This window comes from Ovis aries, chromosome 1 (assembly GCF_016772045.2).
Source record: "Ovis aries strain OAR_USU_Benz2616 breed Rambouillet chromosome 1, ARS-UI_Ramb_v3.0, whole genome shotgun sequence".
NCBI lineage: Eukaryota > Metazoa > Chordata > Mammalia > Artiodactyla > Bovidae > Ovis > Ovis aries.
Window position 1 is genome coordinate 110,197,406 of NC_056054.1, and position 12,727 is coordinate 110,210,132.

Sequence of the window (12,727 nt, forward strand, 5' to 3'; positions counted from 1 at the left end):
ACGGACTGGCTCCAAATAGGAAAAGTGGTACATCAAGGGTGTATATTGTCACCCTGCTTATTTAACTTCTATGCAGAGTACATCATGAGAAATGCTGGGCTGGAGGAAGCAGAAGCTGGAATCAAGATTGCTGGGAGAAATATCAATAACCTTGGATATGCAGATGACACCACCCTTATGGCAGAAAATGAAGAAGAACAAAAGAGCCTCTTGATGAAAGTGAAAGGAAAGTGAAAAAGTTGGCTTAAAGCTCAACATTCAGAAAATGAAGATCATGGCATTTGGTCCCATCACTTCATGGAAAATAGATGGGGAAACAGTGAAAACAGTGTCAGACTTTATTTTGGGGGGCTCCAAAATCTGCAGATGGTGACTGCAGCCATGAAATTAAAAGACGCTTACTCCTTGGAAGGAAAGTTATGACCAACCTAGACAGCATATTCAAAAGCAGAGACATTACTTTGTCAACAAAGATCCATCTAGTTAAGGCTATGGTTTTTCCAGTAGTCATGTATAGATGTCAGCTACTGCTGCTGCTGCTGCTGCTGCTGCTGCTGCTGCTGCTGCTGCTGCTGCTGCTGCTGCTGCTGCTGCTGCTAAGTCGCTTCAGTCGTGCCCGACTCTGTGTGACCCCATAGACCACAGCCCACCAGGCTCCCCTGTCCCTGGGATTCTCCAGATAAGAACACTGGAGTAAGTTGTCATTTCCTTCTCCAATGCATGAAAGTGAAAAGTGAAAGTGAAGTCGCTCAATTGTGTCCGACTCTTAGTGACCCCTTGGACTGAAGCCTGCCAGGCTCCTCTGTCCATGGGATTTTCCAGGCAAAAGAGTACTGGAGTGGGGTGCCATTGCTTTCTCCAATGGATGTGAGAGTTGGACTATAAAGAAAGCTGAGCGTCAAAAAACTGATGCTTTTGAATTGTGGTATGGGAGAAGACTCTTGAGAGTCCCTTGGACTGCAAGGAGATCCAACCGGTCCATCCTGAAGAAGATCAGTCCTGGGTGTTCATTGGAAGGACTAATGTTGAAGCTGAAACTCCAGTACTTTAGCCACCTGATACGAAGAGCTGACTCATTTGAAAAGACCCTGATGCTGGGAAAGATTGAGGGCAGGAGGAGAAGGGGACGACAGAGGATGAGATGGTTGGATGACATCACTGACTCAGTGGACATGAATTCAGGTAAACTCCAGGAGTTGGTGATGGACAGGGACTTCCAGCGTGCTGCGGTTCATGGGGTAGCAAAGGGTCAGACACGACTGAGTGATTGAACTGAACTGAACTGATTATGTGAAAATATTGATAGAAGATATAATTAGTATTTTTTCTGAAATGAAGGCAATAAAAATTAATTTCTTGAAATAAGTATATATTTTCTGAATTCGGCATCTCTTTCATTTCTTTTTTAAAAATTTTTTACATTTTAATCAAAGGATAATTGCTTTACAGAATTTCATTGTTTTCTGTCAAACCTCAACATGTATCAACCATAGGTATACATATATCCCCTTCCTTTTGAACCTCCCTCCCCACTCCACCCCTCTAGGTTGATACAGAGCCCCTGGTGAGTTTCCTGAACCATATTCCTGTGGAATCCATATTGCTATGGAATTTCCACAACAAATTCCCGTTGGCTAACTATTTTGCCTATGATAATATAAGTTTCCATGTTACTCTTTCCATACATCTCATCCTCTCCTCCCCTCTCCCCATGTCCATAAGTCTGTTCTCTATGTCTGTTTCTCCACTGCTGCCCTGTTGATAAATTCTTCAGTACCATTTCTCTAGATTCCATATATATGCGTTAGAATATGATATTTATCTGTCTTTTTTTGACTTACTTCACTCTGTATAATAGGTTCTAGGTTCATCCACCTCATTAGAACTGGCTCAAAGGCATTCCTTTTTATGGCTGAATAATAGTCCATTGTGTATATGTATCACAACTTCTTTATCCATTCATCTGTCAGTGGACATCTAGATTGCTGCCATGTTCTAGCTATTGTAAATAGTGCTGCAATTAACAATGAGATACATGTGTCTTTTTCAATTTTGGTTTCCTCAGGGTATATGCATAGGAGTGGGATTGCTGAGTCATATGGTAGTTTTATTCCCAGATTTTTAAGGAATCTCTATACTGCCTTCCATAGTGGCTGTATCAGTTTACATTCCCACCAACAGTGCAAGAGCATTTCATTTTCTCCACATCCTCTCCAGCAATTACTGTTTGTAGACTTTTTGATGATGGCCATTCTGACTGATGTGAGGTGATATCTCATTGTAGTTTTGATTTGCATTTCTCTAATAATGATCAATGTTGAGCACTTTTTCATGTGTTTGTTAGCCATCTATATATCTTCTTTGGAGAAATGTCTGTTTAGGTCTTTTTCCCACTTTTTGATTGGGTTGTTTGTTTTTCTGGTATTGTGTTTATGAGTTGCTTGTATATTTTGAAAATTAATCCTTTGTCAGTTGTTTCCTGTGCTATTATTTTCTCCCATTCTGATGGTTGTCTTTTCACCTTGCTTATAGTTTCCTTTGCTGTGCAAAAGCTTTTAAGTTTAAACAGGTCCCATTTGTTCACTTTTGTTTTTATTCCCATTACTCTAGGAGGTGGGTCACAGAGGATCTTGCTTTGATTTTTGTCATCGAGTGTTCTGCCTATGTTTTCCTCTAAGAGTTTTATCGTTTCTGGTCTTACATTTAGGTCTTTAATCCATTTTGAGTTTATCTCTGTGTGTGGTGTTAGGAAGTGTTTTAATTTCATTCTTTTCAAGTAGCTGTCCAGTTTTCCCAGCACCATTTATTAAAGAGGCTGTCTTTGCCCCATTATATAGTCTTGCCTCCTTTGTCAAAAATAAGGTACCCATAGGTGCATGGGTTTATTTCTGGGCTTTCTATCTTGTTCTATTGGTCTATAATTCTGTTTTTGTGCCAGTACCATACTGTCTTGATGACTGTAGCTTTGTAGTGTAATCTGAAGTCAGGAAGGTTGATTCCTCCAGCTCCATTCTGCTTTCTCAGGACTGCTTTGTCTGTTTGGGGTCTTTTGTGTTTCCATATGAGTTGTCAATTTTTTTGTTCAGGTTCTGTGAAAAATGCCATTGGTAATTTGATAGGAATCACATTGCATCTGTAGATTGGTTTGGTAGTATAGTCATTTTCACTATATTGATTCTTCCTACCCAGGAACATGGAATATCTCTCCATCTATTTATGTCATCTGATTTCTTTCATTAGTGTCATTTAATTTTCTGCATAGTTCTTTTGTCTCCTTAGGTAAGTTTACTCCTAGACAATTAATTCTTTTTGTTGCAATGGTGAAAGTGATTGATTCCTTAATTTCTCTTTCGATTTTTCATTATTAGTATATAGAAATGCAAGTGATTTCTGTGTATTGATTTTGTATCCTGCATCTTTGCTAAATTCACTGCTTAGCTCTAGTAATCTTCTGATACTATCTTTAGGGTTTTCTATGTACAGAATCATGTCATCTGCAAACAGTGAGAGCTTTACTTCTTTTCCAATCTGGATTCCTCTTATTTCTTTTTCTTCTCTGGTTGCTGTAGCTAGGATTTCTCTAACTATGTTGAATAATAGTGGTGAAAGTGGAAACCCTTGTCTGTTCCTGATCTTAGGGCAAATTCTTTCAGTTTTTCACTATTGAGAATAATGTTTGCTATAGGCTTATCATATATGGTATTTGCTATCTTGAGGTAGGTTCCTTCTATGCCTATTTTTTGAAGTTTTAATCATACATGGATGCTGAATTTTGTCAAAGCCTTTTTCTGCATCTATTGAGGTTATCATACAGTTTTTATCTTTCAATATGTTAATATGGTGTATCACATTGATTGATTTGCATATATTGAAGAATCCTTGCATCCCTGAAGAAACCCAACTTGATCATGGTGTATGAGCTTTTTGGTGTGTTGTTGAATTCTGTTTGCTAAAATTTTGTTGAGGACTTTTGCATCTATGTTCATCAGTGATATTGGCCTGTAGTTTTCTTTATTTGTGTTGTCTTTGTCTGGTTTTAGTATCAGGGTGATGGTAGCCTTGTAGAATGAGTTTGGAAGTGTTTCTTCCTCTGCAATTTTTTAACGGTGTTTTGAAGGTATTTAGGTTTGAAGGTAATGATAGGCATTATCTCCTCTCTAAATAAATGTTTGATAGAATTCTCCAGTGAAGCCATCTGGTCTTGGGGTTTTTTTGAGGGGAGGGTGGATAGGGGAGATTTTTGATCACAGTGTCAATTTCAGTGCTTGTAATTGGGTTGTTCATAATTTCTATTTCTTCCTGGTCCAGCCTTGGAAGATGGAACTTTCTAAGAATCTGTCCATTTCTTCCATGTCATCCATCTTATTGCCATATAGTTGTTCATAATAGTCTCTTATAATCCTTTGTATTTCTGTATTGTCTATTGTAACCTCTCCTTTTCATTTCTAATTTTGTTGATTTGATTCTTCTCTCTTTTTCTTGATGAGTCTGGCTAAAGGTTTGTCAATTTTATCTTCTCAAAGAACCAGCTTTCAGTTTTATTAATCTTTGCTACTGTTTCTTTTATTTCTTTTTCATTTATTTCTGTTCAGATCTTTATGATTTCTTTCCTTTCACTAATTTTTGGGGGTTTTGTTCTTTTTCCAGTTGTTTTAGGTGTAAAGTTAGGCTGTCTATTCCATGTTTTTCTTGTTTCTTAAGGTAGGATTGTATTGCTAAAAACTTCGCTCTTAGAACAGCTTTTGCTACATCCCATTGGTTTTGAGTTGTCATGTTTTCATTGTCATTTGTTTCTAGAAAATTTTTGATTTCCCTTTTGATTTCTTCAGTAACATGTTTGTTATTTAGAAACATATTGTTTAATCTCCTCGTGTTTGTGTTTCTTACAGTTTTTTTTCTTGTAATTGATAGCATTGATATACTAATTGATATACTAATAATGATAGTCTCATAGCGTTGTGGTTGGAGAAGATGCTTGATACAATTTCAATTTTCTTAAATTTACCGAGGTTTGATTTGTGACCCAAGATGTGGCCTATCCTGGAGAATGTCCCATGAGCACTTGAGAAGAAGGTGTATTCTTCTGCATTTGGATGAAATGTCCTGAAGACGTCAATGAGATCCATATCATCTAACGTATCATTTAAGACTTGTGTTTCTTTGTAATTTTCCATTTTGATTATCTGTTCATTGGTATGAGTGGAGTGTTAAAATTTTCTACTATTACTGTCAGTTTCTCCCCTTATGTCTGTTGGTGTTTTTCTTATGTATTGAGGTGCTCCTGTATTGGGTGCATCAGTTCAGTTCAGTTCAGTTCAGTTCATTCGCTCAGTCGTGTCCGACTCTTTGCGACCCCGTGAATCAAGCTGGAATCAAGATTGCAGGGAGAAATATCAATAATCTCAGATATGCAAATTGGGTGCATAGATATTTACAATTGTTATGTCTTCCTCTTGGATTTATCACTTAATCATTTATCGCTTGATCAGTTATGTAGTGTCCTTTCTTATCTCTTGTAATCTTCTTTATTTTAAGGTCTATTTTGTCTGATATGAGGATTGCTACTCCAGCTTTCTTTTGCTTCCCATTTGCATGGAATATATTTTCTATCCTCTCACTTTCAGCCTATATGTGTCTTTAGGTCCAAAGTAGGTTTCTTGTAGACAATATATATATGAGTCTTGTTTTTTTATCCATTCAGCAAGTCTGTGTCTTTTGGTTGGAGCATTTAATCTATTTGCATTTAAAGTAATTATTGATATATATGTTCCTATTGCCATTTCCTGAATTGTTTTGGCTTGATTTTCTCGACTTTTTCTTCTCTTGTATTTCTTGACTATGTAAGTCCCTTTAACTTTTGTTGTAAAGCTGGTTTGGTGGTACTGAATTCTCTTTACTTTTGCTTGTCTGAAAAGCTTTTTATTTCTCCATCAATTTTGAATGAGATCCTTGCCGGGTAGAGTAATCTTGGTTATAGATTTTTCCCTTTCAGTACTTTAAATATATCCTGCCATTCCCTTCTGGCCTGCAGAGTTTCTGCTGAAAGATCAGCTGTTAAGTGTATGGGGTTTCCCTTGCATGTTACTTGCTGCTTTTCTCTTGCTGCTTTTAATATTCTTTTGTGTGTGTTTGGTCTTTGTTAGTTTGATTAGTATGTGTCTTGGCGTGTTTCTCCTTGGGTTTATCCTATATGGGACTCTTTGCACCTTCTGAACTTGATTGAATTTTTCCTCTTCCGTGTTGGGGAAATTTTCAACTATAATCTCTTAAAAATTTTTCTCATACCCTTTCTTTTTCTCTTCTTCTTCTGGGATCCTATAATTTAAATGTAGGTGCGTTTGATATGGCCCCAGAGGTCTCTGAGACTATCCTCAGTTCTTTTCATTCTTTTTACTTTATTCCACTCTTCAGCAGTTATTTCCACCATTTTATCTTCTGGCTCAGGTGATTTGCTCTTCTGCTTCAGATGTTCTGCTATTGATTCTTTCTAGAGTATTTTTAATTTCAGTAATTGTGTTGTTTGTCTCTGTATGTTTATTCTTTAATTCTTTTAGGTTCAAATTGATTCTTGCATTTTCTCCATTGTGTTTTCAAGGTTTTGATCATCTTTACTATCATGATTCTGAATTATTTTTCAGGTAGTTTGCCTATTTCCTCTTCATTTATTTGGATTTCTGTGTTTCCAGTTTTTTCTTTCATTTGTGTAGTATTTCTTTGCCTTTTCATTATATATATGTATACATATATATATGTATATATATATATATAAACTTATTGTGTTTGAGGTCTCCTTTTCCCAGGCTTGAAGGTTGAATTCTTTCTTCCTTTTGTTTTCTGCCCTCCTAAGTTTGATCCAGCGGTTGACATAAGCTTCATATAGGGTGAGATTTGTGCTGAGTTGTTTGTTTGTTTGTTTGTTTGTTTTTCCTCTGATGGGCAAGGCTGAGTGAGGTGGTAATCCTGTCTGCAGATGATTGGGTTGTTTAATTGTTTTGTTTGCTGTTTAGATGACGCATCCTATACACCTACTGGTGGTTGAGTGATGCTGGGTTTTGTATTCAAGTGGTTTCCTTTGTGTGAGTTCTCACTATTTCATACTCCCTAGGGTTAGTTCTCTATGGTTAGTCTATATATTTTAGATATATGTGGGCATCCTTTTGTACTTTTCCATGACTCACATATTAGGAGCATATGTATACCTATGGCTGATTCATGTTGATACTGAGCAGAAAACAACAAAATTCTGTAAAGCAATTATCCTTCAAATAAAAAAAATATATATATATTTTAAAAAGTTATGACTACTGTATCCAAGTTTTTAGCTAAGGTAACACTTGCTTTCAAAAAGTTTTTGCAACCCCCATTTGGTAATTTATGGAAAGTCCAATACCTGCTGCATGATTTCATTGAATTCTCAGAAGTTTACATTTTCATATTTACCTCTGGTTCCCATTGCAGTAGTTCAGTTTATAGATGGCTTCATGTCTAAAACATACTGCTCTATTCGTGGCTTCCTCTGGAAAAGAGAATTCACTTTTATTCTGGTTTTTGTTTGTTTGTTTGTTTTCCTCTCTTTTGTTGTTGCATAGATTACTTCTAAGATCTTATTAATAGTTCCCCAATCAGTGATTGAATCCTGGCACTTGGCAGTGAAAAATGTGGAATCCTAACCACTGCACAGCCAGGGAATTCCCCTTTTATTCTGCTTAAAGCTTCTCATATATGGTATATATCAGATTTTACTAAAAGTTCAGGATGGTGGGGAGAGCTGTAGAATATAAAAATCTTTGCAGAAATTCACACCTACAAATGAATGTTGGTCATTCCAGCCCTAAAAGTTATATTAGCCACACTCCTGTGAAGAGTGCTAAAGTTCAAGGCATCTAAGTGAATCCACAGGCTTCTCACCATCTTGTTGGTTCCTTTTCCCTCCCGTCTTTCTCCCCACTGTTTCCTAGCCTATTTCTGTCTCATATCCACTCTCCCACCCTCCACCTCAAAACAGCTTTTATTTCTCTTCATTTTATAATGCAGAACAAAACTCTCTCTAGTCTTTTCTTTAAAGCTCAGTTCCTCAGGCCCTCATTGGCTGTGCCAAAATCCATTACAGTGCTTTGCAAAGGTCTGGTGCCACAAAAGACCATCAGGGTCCCTCAGATTATTTTAAACAAGATCCAACCTCCTTTCCCTCAGAAAGAATCTGTTGTTTTAAATAACAGTATTCTTTCATCCTCTTTACCTTCTCCTCCTCCTCCTCCTTTCCCTTCCTTTCCCTCTCTCCTTCCTTCTTCTTCCCTTTCTCTTTCTCCTTCTCCTCCTTCTTTTTCAGTTTCACCAAAAATAGTTTCATAAGAGCATAATAATATAGGCCTGTAAGCCATCAGGACATAAGATTACAGTGTGGCTGCTAGTGGTAGAGGCTATCTTTATTCAGAATTACACAATAATCATACTGAAACATAGCTTTATTTTGAGTGAAACCTGCTTACACAGGAGACTAAAAGAAGTTAAAATGAAGGTACTAAAATGGAGATCTGAAAAACAGCTTTCATGGGCCAATCTAAATGGGGACTAGCCATCAGGAGGAGGACCCCTTACTCAAATGTTAGGATGCTCTGGTCTGGAGAAAACAGTGCGACTCTCATTTCCTCCCAGGGAACTGCTAGACATTAAGCCAAGAGTGAAGGGGAATCCAAATGCCTCAATTTACCTTGTGACTCACACACCTGCCTGTGATGGACACGAGCATCTTGGGTAGCATTAGGTCTTCCCCAGTCATCCACAGCTGGAGAAGGAAATGGCAACCCACTCCAGTGTTCTTGCCTGGAGAATCCCAGGGACGGGGGAGCCTGGGAGGCTGCCATCTATGGGGTCGCACAGAGTCAGATATGACTGAAGTGACTTGGCAGCAGCAGTCATCCACAGCACTTCTGGAAAAGGCAAGAACCAGCTACTTTGGCTTTCCGCTACCCTTTCTATCCTCAACAACCCTCTTACTTGCCCTCAGATTAAAAGTCTTCATTATTCTTGGAGCAGAGCAATTTCTGCAGATCTACTCCCCATCTCACTCTGCCAGTATCTCCTTTTTCCTTCCCACCCTCAAGAACCAGAAGTTGGAGATTATTCAACAGTCCATGCAAGAGCTCTGAGCGGCACTGTGTTTTGGGCTGCATGACTCTACTGCCCTGAGATCTCTCTGACTAGCTCAGGGAGGAGGGCAGATGCATCATCAAGAGGCTTACCAGTCACTTCTCAAACTTCATATAAAAAGAGTCCAGAGGCCAGCATTCTACTTCCTAAATATTTCCCCCTCCCTTTTCTTTCTTTCTTTCTCGTTACACCTAACGTCTCTTTTAGACGTTGAAAAAATGCAGTAATTGGACTCTTGTATCAAGTCTTGCTCTGATTCTTCCAACTGTTCACAGGAAGATATGTGAAGGTATCCAAAATGTCTATTGGATCATGTCATTTTCATCCTTGAAAGTCTCCAGTGTCTTCTCTTCAGGGGCATTTAGAATAGATATACCTTTTTGACATGATTAATACTCTCAATCATTTGGACCCTGCTTATCTTTAAGGCATTATTTCTTTAGCTTTCTATCACCTCCGCCCCCTGCTTACCATCCTATACTCCATGCTCTGGTCATACTAAACTACATTCTGCTTCCCAAACACTATGTGATCTTTTTAGGTCTTCATGCTTACTCTTCTCTTTGCCTGTAATAAGCATCACAGTCACCTGTATTCCTTCTCTTCATTTGCTTCTCATCCTGGCTGTTGGTTTCTACAGGAAACTTTTCCTGACCCCTTAAATTGGATTAAATCCTCCTTCCATGCATTTCCTTTATACTTTCAGTTTCCCCCATCATAGCATTCACTACACAATGATGTAATTACCAATCTATTTGTCTTTCTTTCTGGGCTGTAAATTCTGTTCAAAGGACCTATATCTTTTCTCTCATTTACCTCTCCAAAGCTTTGTAGAGTACCCAGAACACAGAGAGTGCTCAGCAAATCTTTATTAAATCAATCATTCAATCAATGAAACATACAGAGAGAGTAAGAGGGTGAGCAGTCAAGAGTAGTCAAAAAAGTAGATAGAGATAAGAGAGGGGAGACAAAGGAGTTGTCAGCCACATGGAATACTTGCAGAATTGCTGATGGTTCGTTGCACCTACTTTGAAATGAATCATTTATTGATGTATCCTGAACAAGCAATGAATGATGTTCCAGTCACATGTGGGGTCTGGTGGTTTAACTGCTTTATCCTCTCCTCCTTACCTTCCCATCTATCCTTATGATAAGCTTCTATTAACTGTGGTGACCTGGACATATTTCTATTCTGAAAGTCTGATAAAGTGTCACTAGTACTAAAGTCAAAGAAAAATAATGCCACCCCTGGACTCCCCCAAACACTTAATTCAGTATTTCCTATATGCCTTATATACACTTATGACAGCACAACCTGGATAGAATAGTTGTGTAAAAGGCTGTTCTTCTCATAAAGGAGCTTATAGTTGAAAAAGCAGTTCATCCAAAATCAATTATTAATAAGTAGTATTCAGTTAAGGGCAAATTAAGAGAAAAAAGCGAAATCAAAAGAAAAAGATTTAAACTCAGAAGAAGATGAACTCAGTGTGAGATGAGGCTATGAAGAAAGCTCCAAGGAAGAGGTGATATTGAAAGAAACTCTGAAATAATTGAATTACTTACATAGACCTGATAAGGGGATAACAGAGGACCAAATGGTTGTATGGCATCACCAACTCAATGGCTGTGAGTTTGAGCAAAATCCTGGAGATGGTGAAGGACAGGGAAGCCTGGTGTGCTGCAGTCCATGGGGTCACATAGAGTTGGACATGACAGAGTGACTGAAACTGAACTGAACTTAATGCCTATTCTCTTCTGATAAGAATTAATGTATTATTCTCATAAGCATGCTATTTGTCTTGTGTGTGTATGTGCTCAGTCCTGTCTGACTCCTTGTGACCCCATGGACTGCAGCACTCCAGGCTCCTCTCCATGGAATTTTCCCAGGCAAGAATCCTGGAGATAGTTACCATGCCCTCCTCCAGGGGATCTTCCCACCCCAGGGATCCATCTGATGTCTCCTGTGTCTCCTACATTGTAGATGGATTCTATACCATTGAGGCACCACGTCCTATACTGTTCTGGTAACTGTTCCTTTAAGAATGCTATATTTAAGGCAGTGGCAGGCAGTGGCCATGAGGATGAGATTTTGGGAGCCCTCTGGCAGAGAGCTCTCCTCACTCTCCTGCCACAGAGGCCGTGAGGGTGAGAGACCAGAGCTGTGTAACATTGAGATGTCTGCCCAAGGAAAACTCCAAGTTCAGTTTAAATTTGTATTGGTTGGTGATGGTGGTACTGGAGAAACTGCATTCTTGAAATGTCATCTGACTGGTGAATTTGAGAAGTACGTAGCCACATTGGGTGTTGAGGTCCATCCTCATGTGTTCCATATCAACAGAGGACCTGTTATATTCAACGCATGGGATACAGCTGACCAGCAGAAATTTGGTGGATTGGGAGATTGCTATTATATACAAGTTCAGTGTTCCATTATAATGTTTGATGTAACATCAAGAGTTGCTTAGAAGAATGGGCCTAACTGGCATAAAGATCTGGTACCAGTATGTGAGAACACCCCTATTGTGCTGTGTGACAACAAGGTGGATATTAAGGACGGAAAGGTTAAGGCAATGTCTTCCACCAAAAGAAGCCTCTTCAGTATTATGACATTGCTGCCAAAGGTAACTACAATTTTGAAAAGCCCTTCCTCTGGCTTGCTAGAAAGCTGATCAGAGTCCCTAACTTGAAGCTTGTTGCCATGCCTGCTCTCGTCTCCACCAGAAATGGTCATGGACTCAGCCTTGGCAGCACAGTACTAGCATGATTTGGAGGCTGCTCAGACAACTGCTCTCCCGGATGAAGATGATGATCTATGAGAAAGTGAAGCTGGGGCCCAGTGTCAGAAGTCTAGTTCACAGGCAACTGCTCTGTGATGTTAGTGGTGCAGTGTGTTTGCCACTTTATTATATAGCTAAGCAGGGCATGTGCTTAATCTTTGGATGCTGAAGCAGATGGATGGACTTCAGAGTGAATGTGGCAGTTAAAAAAAAAATACCTTCATTTATTTTGGGCCTGCATATTTAGGTGTTTAGATCACAGTCGTTTTCTCCTTGAGTTTCAAATATAACACTGCCATAGCCACATGACAATATTGAGAGGTAGAATCTTGTTAGTTACTGTCATTCCCATTCCTTTTCATTTAGAATAAGAATAAACTTGTATTTTGAATAAATGAAAAGAATGCTGTATGTATTATGCCACAGACACTTAGCATCTAAGACTCCTTATCAATATAAACAAGCAGAAGGGAACTCCCACTAAACTGAAACCAGCCGCTTGACACAATTGGAGCCGCTTCATCTTTTAACTGCAAACCTGAAAGGGAAAATATTTGTTTAATCAGCAATTCCTATAATTTTGTTCTAACAGATGGGAAGCCAACAACAGTATGTTTGCCAGCCTACACAAATTTGATTTTGAATAGTTCCTCATCCTTACCATCACCATCTCTCCTGCCTGCCAAAGCCGAAGAACTCATTTGAAACAAAAACAAACAAACAATCAAAAAATAGGTAGGAATTTCTGGATACTTGAAAAAAGTTATCTCTAAACCTTATGATGCCTCTCTGCCAATGGT

At 38.6% G+C, this 12,727-nt stretch overlaps 1 pseudogene; it reads left to right on the forward strand.

Moving 5' to 3' along the window:
* Positions 1-11,324: 11,324 nt before the first annotated feature.
* Positions 11,325-11,966, forward strand: LOC101113449 (GTP-binding nuclear protein Ran-like; annotated as a pseudogene).
* The last annotated feature ends 761 nt before the right edge of the window (positions 11,967-12,727 follow it).